At 40.2% G+C, this 19,145-nt stretch overlaps 1 long non-coding RNA gene across 3 annotated transcripts in view; it reads right to left on the bottom strand.

Annotated features, from left to right (window-relative positions):
• The window catches only part of LOC142501479 (uncharacterized), a 149,895-nt gene that overhangs the window by 87,770 nt on the left and 42,980 nt on the right, over nucleotides 1–19,145 (bottom strand). The gene's annotated exons all lie outside the window — the stretch shown is intronic.

Below are 19,145 nucleotides of genomic sequence, written 5' to 3'. Positions count from 1 at the left end.
AGGCATGTTCTGGGACTGCATGCTTGCAGTAAAATGCTGCAAGCTGATTGCTTTTACGTCTGTATTGTTTTTTTTCTTTCTTTTTTTTCTTTTTTCTTCATTGATACAATTATTCTGCAGCGCGGTACAGTGTGACATCAATTAGATAAACAGAATGGCACAAATAAGCACAGACAAGCGCAAAAAGATACACAAGGTAATGAGGGCCCTGCACGGAGAGCTTACAATCTAGAGGGAATAAGGGGCAATGTTGAAACAAAAGGTGAAGTGGATGCACATGGTGGTACGGAGTATGTCTCAAGATGGGGTATGGTCCAGCCGCACAGCTGGTTCCGTTAAGGTTTGGGGGTGTGGATGTTAGGGGGTGTTAAATAGCAACAATGGCAAGTATAAAAGTAATTCGAATCACACCCAAGTCAAAAATGTGGGAATCCTTGTAAATCATAGCAAGAAGGTTACAAAATGTCATGTCTGCATCGTAAAACGCAGAATACACTTACACTATGAATAAGGTACAACATATTGAGCGGGAAGAATAACCAAGTTAGCATAATCTCATGTTGTGTTCTTCACTGCACAAATTGTAATCAGCGATTGCAGAAAAACTATGCTGCAGTGTTAAAGGGAACAATACAGCGAGATAGGTGTCAGGTACAATTCTCTCTACACATGGTGTGAAAAGCTTGTGTCAAGAAACAATTTCTGATGCAAGAAGCACTTGTCGGGTACACCTTTCCAGGAACCAAGGTGAAAAAAAAGTGCTAGTTTCTCCTGATGGTGTAACGCACCAATGCAACCAATCTCCTGTTGCCCCCGTGTCTCTAACTAATATCTGTGAAAGCTCATACTAATATTCTGCCCAGAAAGTAGCCGTACTGCTGCAGAGTACCACTAAAAAGTTCCCCAGTATGTAAGAATGTATTCCTTAGAATACCCTCACTCACATCATGCAGCTCGGGTTAAACCCTTCTGCTTCCTCATTCAGAGAGAGAGATCGTTACATTTATTTTTCTTAACGATTTCAAAACATTCCTTACTAAGTTTATATAGTTTGTCACAGGGAGAAAGCATAGTGTTTCTGCCCTGTCAATCGCCTGCCTCCTGTCACTCAGACCAAAATTCTCCGTCAAGTTGTCATAGAGAGACTGGGGGGGATTATGCTCAGGCTCTGTCCAGAAATGATTCATGTGGAACGCATGCTTGACTAGCGGAACCGCTGCTGTGAGAGAGAGCTTCTGAGACCCTCTTTTCCCACCTTAGTTAGACAATCCTGTATTGTTTGGCTGCAGTCTTAGTGATCCCTGTCCCGGCACACTGACTGACACCACTTTGAGGTTCCGAGACCTGCTTTGAATTTCTAAAACCTTTCAGGAAGTCCCCACGGGTGCCTTGTGCCATTGAGCTGTTCCTCCCTGGATTTTTCATAATTCCAGGCTTAAAGGTCCCAGCACAATCCCCCCTCCCCCATCTCACTCTCTTGTTCTCTGCGGTTACTCAACCATTTCGCAAGCACAGTTTCAAAGAAGGGGTTAGTGGAATGAGATTAAAGTTAGCAAAACTTTCATGGCTTTGAGGTCATCGTGCCCTTCTCTCAAACCGAGTAAGGCAAAATAGGATGTCCCTTGAAGTAATAATATCTTTGTATACATAGCCAGTAACCAGCCTTGCACTGATGAGACCCAAAAGGTCGAAACAACTGTCTGTGAGTAGGTTTCCTGGCTCTGCACTGCTTTAACCCAGGCTGTGCTGAAAAGCTGTGTAATATGGCAGGCGTAAGCGTATAGGGCTCCATGATAAAATGGAAAAGAAGTAAAGAGTGACATGCTGTGCTCATTTGCATGTCATTACCCAGAATCCCTGGCTGCAGTGAAAGCACTGTTTGCTAAGCGATAATGGGGAAGGACACGATTGCGGACCTGTCTGAGACATGTAAATGTACCCACAAGTGGTGTTTTTATTTACTATACATTGTAAAGATTTCTTAGGAAAATATTTGAGCTGCGCTTCATAGCTTGAATGGTCTGTGTTACTTTATACATTGCAATAGGTAGTAGGTTCCTGAAGAGTTGAGGACTGGAATTTTTTGTGCAGTGGTGATGTTGAATTGATACTACTGTATGTAACTAAACTGCCAAAACTCATGAAAAAAATATAACACCATTTTCTGCAGTTTGTTGATTACATACAATAGAGCTTTACAATATTGTTAAAAATCAAGATTTTTGAAGTAGGTATCAGGCACAGAAAAGGAACTAAAACAAATACAAGTTAATATGCATATAGGGAAAACAATCCTGAGATTACCGGAAAATGGATAAATTAGGTGAGTCAAATGGTTATTATCTATGCTCAAAGGATGCAATAAAATAAAAAAACAACACAACTGTGTAGTCTAAGAAACAAAATAAAAGATATCAACAAACATTAACATATATCCGTTGTATAACAATAAACAAAAAGAGCATTAATATTCCAAGATATAATCCCTACAGGTTTTACACATTGCATTTACTTCCAACAGTACCCACCATGCAGGCCCGAAGCTTATTGATTATTAACCACAGTTATCTGCTCTGCCGCTGGCACTTGTCAGAAACATGTCTTTGTCCGTCAGTGCATCTCCTCTCAATGGAGGTTAAACATGAATTAATTACCAGTTCGTCACATTTAACCTCCTTTCCAGTTCTCAAATGCATTCCACCAAAAATCTTGTTCTTGTGGCTTTAGGGATCTCCTAGGCATGAATTAATTGTTTATTTCTCATTGATTGACAGAAGAGTTGTGCTTTTGATGCATCAGTTAGTGCTAAGAGTCTCATAAAAATTTGAAAATGCTTTGAACTGAATACAGTATATCTACTCTTAAGTCCCCATAAACTTTTTTCCTTATAAAACAAAGGCCTACAATATATGATGAAGTGCTAATATGCCTCACATTATATTTGCCTTTATTCCCATATCATTGACAATAATACCCAATAAGATACAGAATTGTAGGAAAAACTACACTTGGACACCTTAAACAAATGAAAATGTATATATAACTGGAAGCAATGATGAGCAATGAGTTTTTCATTATTAAAATAACAAAAACAAGTGAATCATAAGGCGGTTAAATGCCTAAGAAACTGGCTTAGGGAAGGACATTACTGATATTTGAAGATGGATGGTGACCAATGGAGTGTCACAAAGTGCATATATAAGAAATATAATTGACTGTCCTAGGAAGATGTACAATATGAAGAATATGAAGAACAAGAGGAATGGTCAAGAGAGTGGCAATCACGTCAGCTGGGCAAATGGGCAAAAGCAACCTGAGGATACATGACAGCATTGTCACTGCTATTGTCAGTCACCACAGGGGAAGACATATGGGGGATTATGATTAATCTAATGACATAAAAGAACCAGCGAGACAAGATTAAAAGCAGCTAATAAGGACCAACATGATATTTGGTAGTAAAAACTGTTGACAAAATGGGAGAGGAGAGAAAAAAAAAAACTACATAGAGCACTCTATGTATTTTTTTTTCTTCACATGGTACAGCCCCCCACCCCCTTATCTTTTGGAGAATACGTTTGGAGAAGACGTCTGGGACAGTCTTTTCCTGGGGTTGAGTGGAGGAATACACCCCTTTATTATACGCATTTCAGCACAAATTCCCTTTTGCACGTAATTCGCAAGTTTTTTGCACCTGAATGTGGTATTTATTGGGAGTGTAGAGCTCCACTTTTTGTTTTTTGCTAGTCCAAAATTTGCAGATCAATTGTAACACCACAACTGGGACTGAGCACTGTGTGCACTTCTCCAGGTGGATGTAAGCAAAGAAGAAGTTGTCAAAAGCACATCAGGTGGTGCATGTAAAATGTAAAAAAGGGGGAAATGGGGATCTAAAGATATTTTTATTATAATTTATTTATAATGCACCAATATATTCTGCAGTGCAACACAATGGGGTTGGAAGACAAGAACAATACAATATAAATATGAACCTACTCATGTATTGGAGGTAAGGGGGGCCCTGCTCTGGATCTTATAATCAAGGAGGAAGGCAGAGTGGAAACATAAGGTCCAGGGAAACAGAAAGTTGGTGTGTTTCTGAGAGCTGGGAGGCTCATTGCTTTACAGCAGATGAAACGGTATTAGGCTAAGGCCCCGCTCCCTCAGTCAGCGCGCCCGCACTGCAGACAGGCGGCGTGCTGACAGGCAATTGACCGCTACTTGCGGTCTGTAGGGAGCGGCGGCCGGGGAGGCGTGGTTTGAGCGGGGGGGCGTGGTTTGACCCGCTACTTTCCCCCTCCCTCCACATGCCCTCTGCTGCTCCTGTAAATCCCTACCCCCCCCCCCGCGCGGATGGCTGCAGCGGGGGTCGGTCTCCTGGGCTGCAGGAGGCGGTCTGAATCAGCTCGGCAGCATCTGGTTACCAGCGCATCACTAATACGGTTGTATTCATCCTCTCCGTGCTGACACACACACACACCACCTCCTACCTTGTGGAGGAAGCTCTCTGACAGCTCCCGCCGCTGATAGGCTCATCAGCGCACCACGTGACGTGTCACCGCTCGGGATCGCAATTTTCTTGCATCCCCTGGCGGCTGACGCGTCACAGCGTGTTGTGAGCCGTGCAGCGAGGGGGAACTGGGACCGGCTCAGAAGGATCCCCCTGCTGGTGAGGAACCGCACGCGCCGCCGGAAGCAGCGGGACCAAAGCTTTATGGTAGAAGCAGGAGGTAGAAGATTGAGGTGTATGATGCATATTATAGATTGTAAGCAAGAGAATACAAATAACAAAGGAGGAAAACATGTTTAGGGAAAAACAAAATGGTGTTTAATCAACCAAACATGATATTATACTGTACTGTATACAGGGATAATTACCCAAGCTATCAAGTTACATTTAAGAGGCAAAGAGACTAGACCCTTAGGACTGTCCAGGCTCATTGTACCCAGTGAGGAATCCAATGCTGAGTCCCGTGCATTTTACTGAAAAAGTAAGAACATTTATTATAAAAACTGTGTAAAAGTAAAATTATGAGTACAATTCAGAAAAAAAACCTAAATGTAGTCATTCATAATTATTGGTCAGCGAGGTCTAGTTACAGCGCACACAATTGATATACAGTACTTCTAAAAGAGAACTGTGTCTAAAAGAACTACTGTACTAATGCATAATACTGCACTGGCATTCTTCTAAGTGGAATAGAAATGCGTCTTTCCTTACGTGTGCTTGACATGGTAACACTTGTACACCTTAACTTTACATGCAATACTTTGGTAATGAGCAAGGCAAACATCAGGTATCTCTAAGTGCAGCTAGCATACTGTAATATAAACCACCTCATTTTCTGGCAAGCAGATCTAGCCTGCGGTGCTCCACTCTGCTCGGAGAGTGGGAGGTTATAAATATGAATTAGTGCTGAAAAAATTCTACCTTCTAATCTAAATCCAAATGTTACGATCTGGGTTCCCTACCAATTCTAGGTGACATCCCCCAAAGCGCTTGTCACAGTTGGTGAGCAATTTGCCTTCATTTAATGAGAAAAAGGAAGATATTTTAGGAAAGGTCTGGTTGCAACATGAGTGTTATACATGTTTACTGGAGAAAATAAGACCCAAGATTTTCTAATAGTAGGTGGTATTGTTAGTCAAATATTACATTAGATTATTGCTAACCTCTGCAAATTATGTCTGCATAGCATTTTCATTGATATAGTCACTGTTAACTATAGTTTCAAATTAAAATATCCATGCATTGTTATTTACATGTAAACAAATCAGGGGAATGTTACTTTACAGAAAACAATCGCAAAAAATCTTGGAGAGCACATTTTCAATTCTTTTGTGCAGATCATACGCATGGAGGGGTGATGTCTCTAATTTGTTGCGGAACTGCAAAAACGAATGAAAAAAAACCTCTGCTTATTCACTGTAGTCAGTACAAAGAAAAAGGGGTTGTAAAGCCGCTCTCCGTGCACATAACACGTTTCTACAAGGGGTGTTTCGTGATGTCATTTCAGAAGCGCTTTGCTTGAGTGACATGAATAAATCCCCTCCCATCATAAATAATAGCCATTATTAATAAATTAATATCACACATTTCTCCGTCTTAACCTATTCACTAAAAATGTTCGGTGAGACTAGTCGTATAGGAACGACCAAGCTACTCTAGCTTAAACATGATGAACTTTTTTATCATGCAGATGCAGTGATGGCACAACTGTGATGGTTTCTCATTTGACGATGGGGCGCTGGGCCTCGAAACGTTGTGCCATTACTGTATCTGCATAACAAAAAGTTAATTACACTTAAACTAATGCAGCTTGATCGTTCTTGTGTGACTGGTCCCATTGAACATCTTTGCTGATTACCCGAGCAGCTCCAGGATCCCTGGACAGAACCAGTCAGCACCGCCATAATAATCTGCAATTTACCTTGCATCACAAGAGGATATGCACTGCTACTCACAGTTTCTTTGTTAAACCCAGGGGTGCACAAACAGCTGTTGCTGCGCCCCGATGCCTCCACTCCCCCGGTTCTTGCGCCCCCCTTACCTTCCTGTCCGCGTCAAATGACGCCGCAGGTTCATGTGACATGACGTGACCCGTGGCGTTATTTGACCCGGCTTTGCCATTGCGATGGGTGTCAAGTGACGTCATGTTACATGACCCCCAGCGTAATTTGACGCTGCGTTGCCATGTCAATGCGCCATCTGAAGCCGGGTGAACCTCGGTAAGTTCAGTTGCATAGGCCTCACACGATCCCCCCGGCATTTAATTTAAATGCACAGGGGAAGGGCGCGGGGCCTTTGCAACGGGCGCACTCCCCCCCAAACAAATCCAGCGCCCCCCAGTTTGCACACCCCTGGTTTAACCTATTATTATTGCTTATTTGTATAGCGCGTGACTATGGCCACACCCGCTCTGCCTATTACCATATATAGGGGTGCACTAGGGTTAATAAGACAATTGTGAAAGAACGAAAAATTGTTGAGTGATAACCGTAACAGCTCCGGCAACTCTCTACAGAAGAACCTCTTACAGTGCGCTCTCCTATGTGAATAAACTTATTCACTACAACAGGACTGGTTGGTTAATAGGTTAAGCCAGGGGTGCGCAAACTGGGGGTCGCAGGATTTTTTTATGGGAGGGGGCGCGGCGGTTGCAGAGGCCCCGCGCCCTTACCCAGTGCCTTTATATTAAATGCCAGGGAATCGCGTGAGGCCTCTTTAACTTAACTTACCGAGGTTCACCCGGCTTCAGATGACGCATTGACATGGCAACGCAGCGTCAAATTACGCCGGGGGTCGTGTAACGTGACGTCACATGACCCCCACTTGACGCCCATCGCCATGGCAAAAATGTAATTCAATAATCACTTCACACACACGGGGTCATTTTATTAGACATTTTCAATACTAAATCTCGACCAGTCCTGTTGTAGTAAATAAGTTTATTCACATAGGAGAGCGCACTCTAAGAGGTTCTTTTGTAGAGAGTTGCCGGAGCTGTTACGGTTATCACTCAACATTTTTTCGTTCTTTCATAATTATTTGTATACAGTAGCGCCAACGTATTCTGCGTATTCTGCGTATTCTGCATATTCTGCAGCGCAGTACAATGGGGGTGCAGAGATTTCATAATGACATAAACAATAACATACAAATAAGGGCAAACATGAGGAAACAGACAGAGAGGTAATGAAGGCGCGGCTCCCGAGAACTTACAATCTGGGGGGAAGGACAATGTTGAAACAAAAAGGTAATGTGGCTGCTCATTGTTGGATGGAGTATGCCTCAGGATGGAGTATGGTCCAGTCCGACAGCTGGTCCCAGTAACGTTTGAGGGTGGGGATGTTAGTGGTTATATGACGGTGTTCACAGCCGGTGCAGGGGCCAAATGTATGAGGCTGGTCACAGACATGAGGGGCCACATAGAACCTATTCACTAAAATGATCTAGCTTTGTACATACTGGATAATATTATATCCATCATTTCCTCGTCACACACAGACAGATATGGTGAAAAGATCTAAACCTCTGTAATCCCCATATTTAGATGATCCTTTCAGGTTCAGCTACAACCCAGTATTCCCTCACACTGGCTTCTAACCAAGTAAATGTTTCTTGAAGGGAACAGAGCACAAAGAACTGGAGTCTCTAATGGGATGCTGAAGTTGCCTCACGCTGGCTTTAATATAATAAGCAAGTTCATTGGATAAAAGTTAATTACGCCAGGTACACCTGTCACACTTGTTTGCTCTTTGTCAGACAGTTACGTGTCTCTGTGCCTTTGTCTGACTTCTCTCCTCTTTGTCAGCACAGTCCTGACCTCCTTTTCAGTTGCTTTGATGTTTTCCAGAATACCATTCAATTTATGGGCAAGAAATTCATTAAGGGGTTTGCAGGAAGGGGAGGAGAGAATAGTTATACCATATTAACAATACACTGCCTGAATTGCAGTGTCACGGTGATTAACTTCCTTCTGACATTTTGCAAGGTTGTATTCCTTCCTATTCAAGAGACTGACTAGCTCAGGGACTCGTTAATCCCATGAGTACTGGAGGTGGCTGCAGCACATTGAGTCGCAGCTCCATGCAGCAATTCAGGAGTTCAGTTGATAGTATGAAATACCAGAAATTAATAGACTTTACCTCTAACAAATGGAGTCCTGAAGGGGTTAGTCTGCTTTAAAAAAAAAAAAAGTTTCAATTTATACTGAATTACATGGCAAAATAGTAAACCTGATTTTATCATTATAAAATGTTACCTAGAAACAATGTAATAACGTTTAGGATATCAGGACGCTTAGGCGCACACACGAAACAATATTTTTTTGCTGTATCTTTTTTTTCCTCATAATGTTTGATACGTTTTATGTTTGTGTGCATGTCACACTTTATTTTTAAAGTCAATAGACAGGACAAAAAGATCATCCAGTCACAAAACCGTAAAAAAAATGACTTGTACTGACAAGTAGCGTTTCACAAGTATTTGCTGAAGCGTCAAAGAAATGATCTCACCACGCTGTTTACACTTTTAAGATAGCAGCTCATGGAGCAGCTTCATGTAATGACTATTTATTTGAATTGCACTTTCAGGAATGTAACCCTCTGTGAGATGCATCTGTTTATCAGATACAGAGAAAATTGGGAACAGACCCTCCCAGATGAGCACCACATTTTAGCTGCCCTCACTAAAAGCTTTTTGGGAAAGAGGCCTCCCCCCCCATAGTCCCTTGTTCTATAGGCTTCAACGGGGCTTTCCGTGCCTTAGCGCCAAATTAACGCTATAGCACTTTAAAGAATAAGGCTGCGCTTATAGTGCCGGCGACAGCGACGGAAACATCACGCTGCGGTCACCGGAAAAATCAAATTGACTTCCAGCGATCGTGACCAAGCCGTCACGTCGCTTCTACTATAAGCGCATGCGACGGCGGCAATATATTTGTTTTGCCGCGACATTGCGTCGCCGCCACTATAAGCGCAGCCTAAGAGCCACACACTTTCTGAATTAATGTATACAGCACAGGTTGATACTGTGTTCCCCTGTGACATCCAATCCTATTATAAAGCTCATGGTACAGTCACGCCATGTAAAATGCTAATAAAAAATAACTATAACAAATAGTAAATTACTGATTCCCTGCATTAGTCATTTCCAGTAACTGCAGTTCCATATAAAAAGGATCATCAGATTTGAGCATAGTACAAATCATACAAAGGACAACAGCGACACCCAGTGGTAAATATGCAAAATGCTATGATAGCAGTGTTAGTATAGTCCTAATACAGGGTCGTGTGACATCTCCAATGGGTTCACCCCAAAAATATATGTAATGGTGAATCCAAGACAGTATAGTTGCTTTCTGAGCCCATAAAGGACCTGCACACTTAGTAAGGCCCCATACTGCACCTTAGCGTGGGTGGTAAAGCTGTCAATTACAACAGGAGATTCCAAACCGCTCCCCACAATGCTTTGCATCCATAGTGGCAAGGCATTGTGGGGCGTGACCTTGGAAGTTCCTGCAGTAATTGACAGCTATATTACCCATGCTGTCTGCACACACTGAGGTGCACTTTGGAACATTATTAACACTATACTGCCTAGGATCAGTTAAACAGTTTTGTTAGCAATAGTCTGATGAATAGCAATAGAATTATTACATAGGGGTTTTCAGAACAAATATTTTCTAGCAGGGGGCGCACAAAGGACATAAGGCTGGGAACCACAGGGGTAGTAAATATGTTTGGTAGCTGAAGCCTTTTTTGTTATCTAGTTAGTCTAATAAAAAAAAGTATTCACTATGTAAACCTTGGATAATGGCCTTTTCCAGAAAACATAGCAACAATACAAGATTTACAAATCTAAACATGTTTATGCAGAAAAATTGCTAGGATTAGTATGATAATGATTAGTGCCTCTTGGTGTCCTCCCTCCCCCATATTTTGTTATTAATACTGTTAAATATAATTTATACTGTTAATATTAATATGGCTATTTCTGTATTGTATTGTTGATCTATTTATGTTGGTTTAATTGTCTGCCTTTTCCCTCCTTTGTTTGATAAATGACTCAAACTACCTTACTGATTACGCTACTCATTCCTCCAACACGGCTTAGTAACTGTGAGATGTTAGGAAAATCTGTCATGACCTAACAGCTGTTATGCCATCATTACTGTTGCTGGGTAAAAATGGTGGCCAACTCTCAGAAAAGCAAAACATACACCACGGTTTGTGTTACGCTCCTTTAACATGTCATCACACTGCATTTTTCTTTTTTCTTGCAGCTGTCTCATAATACACAGATTCCCAACAAGCTCTGAGAAACCCCAACCATTACCACATAATATATATATATATATAACAGTGGTTGACAAATCACCAAAAAATCTACTCGCCACCTAGTACCAAACGTGTGCTGCTTGGGCCAATATTTACTCGCCCGGGGGTTAAATCCACTCGCCCGGGGCGAGCAAATGTATAGGTTTGTCGAACACTGTATATATATATATATATATATATATATACAGTGTTCGACAAACCTATACATTTGCATATGTATAACAGTGGTTGACAAATCACCAAAAAATCTACTCGCCACCTAGTACCAAACGTGTGCTGCTTGGGCCAATATTTACTCGCCCGGGGGTTAAATCCACTCGCCCGGGGCGAGCAAATGTATAGGTTTGTCGAACACTGTATATATATATATACAGTGTTCGACAAACCTATACATTTGCTCGCCCCGGGCGAGTGGATTTAACCCCCGGGCGAGTAAATATTGGCCCAAGCAGCACACGTTTGGTACTAGGTGGCGAGTAGATTTTTTGGTGATTTGTCAACCACTGTTATATATATATATATATATTATGTGGTAATGGTTGGGGTTTCTCAGAGCTTGTTGGGAATCTGTGTATTATGAGACAGCTGCAAGAAAAAAGAAAAATGCAGTGTAATGACATGTTAAAGGAGCGTAACACAAACCGTGGTGTATGTTTTGCTTTTCTGAGAGTTGGCCACCATTTTTACCCAGCAACAGTAATGATGGCATAACAGCTGTTAGGTCATGACAGATTTTCCTAACATCTCACAGTTACTAAGCCGTGTTGGAGGAATGAGTAGCGTAATCAGTAAGGTAGTTTGAGTCATTTATCAAACAAAGGAGGGAAAAGGCAGACAATTAAACCAACATAAATAGATCAACAATACAATACAGAAATAGCCATATTAATATTAACAGTATAAATTATATTTAACAGTATTAATAACAAAATATGGGGGAGGGAGGACACCAAGAGGCACTAATCATTATCATACTAATCCTAGCAATTTTTCTGCATAAACATGTTTAGATTTGTAAATCTTGTATTGTTGCTATGTTTTCTGGAAAAGGCCATTATCCAAGGTTTACATAGTGAATACTTTTTTTTATTAGACTAACTAGATAACAAAAAAGGCTTCAGCTACCAAACATATTTACTACCCCTGTGGTATATATATGCATATAAGTGTCAAAAGGAGTGCTAGTGGGCGTGGCTAAATGTATACAACAAAAAACAAAGATGCCCAAAGCTACTTCCAATGTGACCAAAAAAAAAAGCTGTCTCATAATGTAAGACTTGTTCTACACGTTTCATTAGCCGTAGATGTTTACACTTAAATTGAACTTACATACAGAAAAGTGATGAAAAAAGGACCCTCCGAGATGATGTTCTAGTTAACTTACGTTCTAAGCGTAGGAAAGCACATGCAAGTGAAGTGATTTGCTGACACTAGCAAATACAGGTGGCAAATGCCTTTCTGAGATATGTAACATGAAAAGTACATTTTAAACTTTTAATTGATCTTTTACTAAAAAATTAACCATAATGAAGTTTAAAAAAAAATGTCTGGTAACCATGTATCAAGCTAGTATGCTGTATAAGCTTCTACTTTCATTAACCAAAATACCAAATAGCAGTTGCATTTTTAAAAAAAAATCATATTCAGAATATATTTGGTTGTACCCAACAGTGAACACCAATTTAACAGAACCATTGGAGAGTCCACTTCTTCATGGATCACTCCAACCTCAATGCCACAGCAGATGGTATTTAATATGTGCTATTTAGTGAGAGTAATTGTATGATATGCCAGCCTTGAAATGCACTGTACCCGCTTCAGTCCAGATGGCTTCAGGTTGTCATATATGAGGAGTCGTCATCTGGCTGGGATCAGAGATGCCAGCATCGGTGCCCCTAGTGAGGGCGGCTGTCGTGGTTGGGAACAATGCATGCAATTATTAATTTCTCGGCTGCCAACGTGCTTTGCTAATCAGATCTACATCCCTGGGTATGACAGAATATTCAGAGTGACAGTTCCTATGAGAATCTGTGCTACTCAGAGGATATGGGCTAAGTAAATATAGCAATTTCCATCTGAAATCAAGGTCAAAATTACATTCTTTGCAGAAAAACATGAGAGAGTTATTATTTAAAAAAAAAAAAAACTTTCTTATTTAGCTTCTCAATTTAAATTCCAATTGAACATTTTGGTTTGGGAGCATACATTTGCACTTCTTTCTCACAGTGAAGAATTGAATGCATAAATGGATGCTAGTTGTGTGAGTGCTTTGTCTCTGCAAGCATGTTATCTGTAATATATGTGCTGGCAAAAAACAAGACAAAGTTGTATTCATTAAGTCCAATAGGATTGAACATTGGCAGGCTTGCAGTTCTTTTGTGTACAAAGTGTGCTGAAATTCACGTCGTGAGTAAAACAGTCTTTGAGAGATCTTTGTGACTCATTTAGCAAGAGCCAGAAAGTAACACGTACTAAACTAAACTATCTGCAGAAGTTTCACCGTGCACTAATATGAATTTAAAAAACATATTAATGGGACTTGTGTTAAAAAGTGTATTGTGCTCGGGCTTTAGAACTAACAACCAAACTACCTTGGTGGAGGTGTGGTATTGTTATTAAGGAGTTGGTCGTGAATACAAAAGTCTGTGAATTCACCATCTGCCTGGGCCATTAATTTTGGTTTTGGATACGTCTCAGTAAGCCCCACCAGCACCTACTTGGAAATTTGATATATGCAAACCCAGTTATGGGCACTCTGATCCCCTAGTAGATGTATTATGACATATATTAAAACTCATTTATTAACACAATCTATTCAAATATATGGGTTTAAAACGACGACACGGTAATGGGTCCCTCAACGCCCATGTAGGTGTTAGGATCTAAATATTAATAAAGGAGTATAGGTAGTAAATAAATAAATCCCTATCTCCCTCAGTTTGATAACCAACCAATCCAATCTATTATCCCATCAGTGAAGACAGGAGTTAGTGTAATAACACCATGGATATGCATAAAGGATTTATAGGTACAGTATAGTAGTGGTAGTCATTGGTAGTCAGTAAACTTAATAATTGTTTGCACCAGATACAGCTGCTTTTATGTATTATGAACTTCTCACCAAATCCTGCAATAAATGAGCATATAATGTTGTCCCTTGGTGGTAACTTATTAAAGGAGCTGATAATAGTTGCAATATTTATATTCGTCTATCTATACTGTTAAACCATATCAATTAGACATAGAGCAGAGAAGGATTCCAAAAAATATAGGATAATCTTGGCAACATGGGATACTGCTTATATCAATAGTTCAGGTCACTGACCCCTAGCATATATTGATCGTAAGGTTACTCCGGGTCAGTAGCCTAAAAAGAATACTTTAATACCTTATTGGGATAGAATAATTAACCAATGGATTTTGCACCACCTATATATGATAGTGGTAAAACAACACAGTAAGTAGTAATGTGTATAGTTGCATCCAATAGTTCCCTATATGTAGGATAAATAGGGTAAAGTACAGCCCTTCACATGGGTAGAGAACCTGTAATAGATAGCAGAACCCTGTATATAATGGTTGAAATATCCTGGGTATAAAGAGTAGCAGTTCCACCTTGTGGCAAAAGACCATAGTGTTCTTTTTTTTAATTAATTAGTGTGCTTCCCCTCAGCATCAAGCTCATAACTCTCCCAGTTGCTTCTGAGAGCACCACAAACTTGCTACAAGCCTGTAGCAACTATGATATGTATTTTTACCACTTCAGTGACACTGCTGACTTATGCATTAGTAGTATTCTGGAGGGTCCAACAAAATCCTCTTCTGTAATCATACTTATCTTTTACAAGTCTTGCAATACATTAAGATGCTATGACCATCCTTAACATTGTTCCCGGCACTGTGTAATTTCTTTTAAGGACCTCTTCAATTAGCCTGCCTATCAGATTTCTTAATGAGTAGGGTTGACCATGTTCTGCAAGGGGTTCTTCTTCCCAGTAAATCTGCCATAGCACATTTATCATGTAGCTTATCCAAGCTATTCAAGGTCAGTATTTAGTTTAAAAAATGCCTGTACTAGGACTGTACACCCCAAAGCTCAAAAACAGAATATCCAACTTACTGACCCCACGAAGGATCAGAGGGATCAACATCCACACTGAATACTGTATATACATATGCAAAAGTGCAACTGTAACAGGATAACCGCAAGCCAGGGCAATGATGTGTCTCATCTTGTGCCCGTTCATATAGAAAAAGAAACATGTCACACAACCTATAAAGAATATTATATATCAAATTTACATTTGTATTTATATCATATATATTTTCATGTTCAAATTAATTAGGGTATAGTGTAGAGTGTCTATATTATTACCAATATATGGAACCTCTATTATAGTATAACAAATGGATCATCTGACAGTAGCACTTTCAATCATTTTTTTTTAATACAGTCAAGAGCACTACTGTGGAAAGATAAGATGGTAAATCACACTGCTCCAGAGATCTGGGTGGCTGATTATCCAGTACAGACCTACAAATGATAAAATAAAGCGCAGCATAATAATGTGAAATGTTTATAGCTGACTGTAATGTTGCTGTATAACAATGCCGGAAGCTTGAACCCTTAAAACAATACCATGCCCCTCTCACAAAATCAGAAAAGGAAACAAAGCTGGTCTTGCTGTGTCCTATTTCATCGGGAAGTGCAAAGATAAAGAGTCACAGTCTGGATTCAATTCTGCAGTTTAATCTCTCCCTGCAGGCTAAATGGTCCTATTTTCAGCTCACCAGTTACAGCAATTCTCACAGCTGCAGACGCTGCATCCCTACATATTATTTCATTGGGTTGATTTCTCACTTATTCGTCAAATCTGAACTAAAGAACAAAATCGGAAACAAATGCTTGTTTCAAGCTTATTACCATCACGAACTAGGCAATAACAATAAATAAAAAGATATGTTCATGGGGAACCAACAAAAATATAGTGAGTTAAAGGTTTAAGTATATTAACTTATTTTACGTAATTGTTTGAGACTGTAAGATCAAAAGAGTCATTATTTTCCTCAATAGGTAGTCTTCATTTAAAAAATCAATACTTAAGGGCTCTTGTTTAGTGGTCAATTCCACAACCCTGAGGAAGGTCCCTCTACACGGACCGAAACGTCGGTTGCGGTGCCCTGTATTTTCAATATACACTTTTGAACTATAAACATCTGTGTGCTGTCTCCTTATTACTGGACCTACATCTGGTATGTATATAATATATATGTGTATATATATATTTTTATATATATATATATATATATATATAGGAAATACGATACTGTTGTTTAGATGAAATCACACGGGCAGCACTCAAATGTTAGGTCAAAAAAGAATATATTGTGAAACAAAGACAGAACCAACGTTTCGGTCCGCCAGAAGGACCTTTGTCAAAGTGGTGCATTCCCAGAATCCCTTGCTGTGGTGGAAGCACTGTATGTTAGGTGATAATGGTTGAAAGGCGGGGTTGCAGACCTGTCTAAGATATGTGAATGTGCTCACAAGTGATATTCTTTATTGGCTATATGCTAATGGCGAAGGTTTTTTGTCACCTTTTTCACCCACCATAACTTAAAATATATATATACACATATACACCTCTTTTTTTTTCCATTCACATTCAGCGCACATCGGCAGCAACTAAAATACAAGATTCTGCCTTATCATGTATCATTCAGGTTATCCGAATGAGCATATTTAGCTATAATGGTAATCTGAATTACATATCATTTTAAAGTGCCAAGGTTTGGAGGATGGATTACAATGTTTGACACAAGCTGTTATCATTGCATGTTTATATACAGTGGTGCATCACATTATTTAAATATGTTCAACTCCCCTGAGAATGTTTTATAGCAGGATATACCTCTGTGTAACCAATATAGCGTACTGCCAAGTTTCTGGTTCCATAACAACCAAGTCATTAAAATGAAAGGCTATAATGCCAATATGACCTGAATTAAACTGGAGTAACTCAAAACACGTAATGTATCAGCAAAGTACAAATAACCTTCAATAAATCAACCACCCCCTGCTTTTTAATATGTTTAAACAAATGATTAGCCCATTCAGTGCTAAAAGGGATTGCAAAACATGAACTATTCTTCACACATTTTAAACACTGAGGTCGAGATCCACAAAGCTCTGTTAACTCAGGGCTCATAATGGCATATTATCAAAATTATTAATGGATGTTATGTTCCTTGAGGTTAACGCCAATCTATAAAGCTACATAATTGCCAAAACAACGGCCATTAAAAGACCTCATTAGCATAGGCTTAACGGCATCTTAAAGTGGCCAAACCTCTTGTTTTTTGGGGTTTTACTAGGTTTGAAGCAGGGGGTCTCCAGAGCTGAATAGCGTTGATTTCAGCTCCAGGGTCACCCTTGTTTTTAAGGCAATGGTCCTTTAAGTTAGCACTGCCTTGCATTAACTTAACATGACTCGTATTACGACCGACTTCCCATAACGGTGGCATTGCACCCATCCAGACCCAGAAATATGAGAGTACCAAGTGTTATATATCCCCATATATCGCAGCTATTTCAGGTGTGTTCCTTTTTGTTCACAGGAGTTTCTCCACGTGTTGTTTGAAGGGATATATACACACGCTTCAAGAATACCGGACCCCAAACAGAATACATGCATGTACAGTACTTTGCTGCTGCTGCCGCATGCTCCTTGCTGTGACCACTGACCAATCACAATATTTAGCATCGCTATACGGCGATTAAGCTGCGGTTGCAGATAACGCTCAGCAGCGGCAAACAGCAGCAGTGTCTGGACGTTTTGAGGTCCTTATGCAAGCGGATCCCACTCTGCCTGCGGCCCCTCAGCAGGCTCAGCCTCTAGTTGCAAGAAGCTTCCTTATGAACTGAGTTAAGGAGAGACTGTCAAATTATACGGGCTATTATAGTAGTATTGGGGGGCGTTAGTACATTGGTGGGGTGAGAGTTATATAACAGTGGGATGGGGGTTGTTACATCAGGGGGTGGGGGTTATTACATGTGTGGGGTGGGGGTTATCATATTAGTGGGGTAGGGGTTATTACATTAGTGGGGTGGAGGTTATTACATTAGTGGTTGTAGGGGTTATTACATTAGTGGAGGAAGCTATTACATTAGTGCGGTAGGGGTATATGAGGCGTATAAAATACATTAGCGGTATGAGGGGGGTATATGAGGGGTGTAAGACATATGTGTGAATCTATACGAGATGTGTGGGGTATATATAAGGGGTGTGGGGATATATATGAGGGGCAGAGGTTATTATAATAGACGCATATGTACCTATTATCCACTGTGAAATGTTGGAGAGTATGTATATATATAGCACTTGGGACTCTAGTAAAATAGGACTCCTCTCTCATTAACGTCATGTTAATAGTAACGCTTTATTCACAAAGGGTAATAATGTAATATTAGGCCATGTTTTCTCCCATAAGAAGCAGTGCTAACTAAAACAGACGTTGGTGATTACGAAATGCAAATGAGGCGTTATCATATCACTAATAATAATAGCATGTATAGTGCTGCTAGTTTTACGTAACGCTTTACAGAGACATTTTACAGGCACAGGTCCCTGCCCCGTGGAGCTTACAATCTATATTTTTGGCGCCTGAGGCACAGGGAGACAAGGTAACTTGCCCAAGGTTACAAGGGGCCGACACCAGGAATTGAACCAGGTTCCCCTGCTCCAAACTCAGTGCCAGTCAGTGTCTGTACTCACTGAGAGTAAACGCTCCTTCTCCCAATTCCCCTATTCACTAAACTCTGTTAAGGATAATGGAAGTACCATTACATTCGTTACGTCTTAGATAAACCTGGCGTTACTCCAATCCAGACCCTGAAATAGGGTTTTTGCAGTATCTGGATAAGTGTAACGCTATGATTTAACTAACATGGTTATTTCCCTTTCCATTCCTGTAAAAGCCCTATTTCAAGGTCGTAAAATGTGTAATGCCAATTACATAACGGCAAGTAATGTCATAAAATGCAAGAAAATGCCCTGTTAACGCAACGATAACGTGACATGAGACCTATGATAATGAGCTCAACTATGGCTGTTATTATTGCATAGAATTAGCTTAGTGAATATGACGTTAACTCAGGGAGCATAATGTCCATTCCTGTAAGTAATGTCACATTATGCTTTTGATTTAACAGAGTTTAGTGAATCCCCTTCTTTGTGCACAAGGTCATAGGCAGGAAGAACAAAGTGTCCTCAGATATTAACATTGCAGTGCTGAACCACACA

The sequence above is a fragment of the Ascaphus truei genome, chromosome 8, assembly GCF_040206685.1.
Source record: "Ascaphus truei isolate aAscTru1 chromosome 8, aAscTru1.hap1, whole genome shotgun sequence".
Taxonomy (NCBI): domain Eukaryota; kingdom Metazoa; phylum Chordata; class Amphibia; order Anura; family Ascaphidae; genus Ascaphus; species Ascaphus truei.
This window is presented reverse-complemented; position numbering and strand designations above follow the sequence as displayed.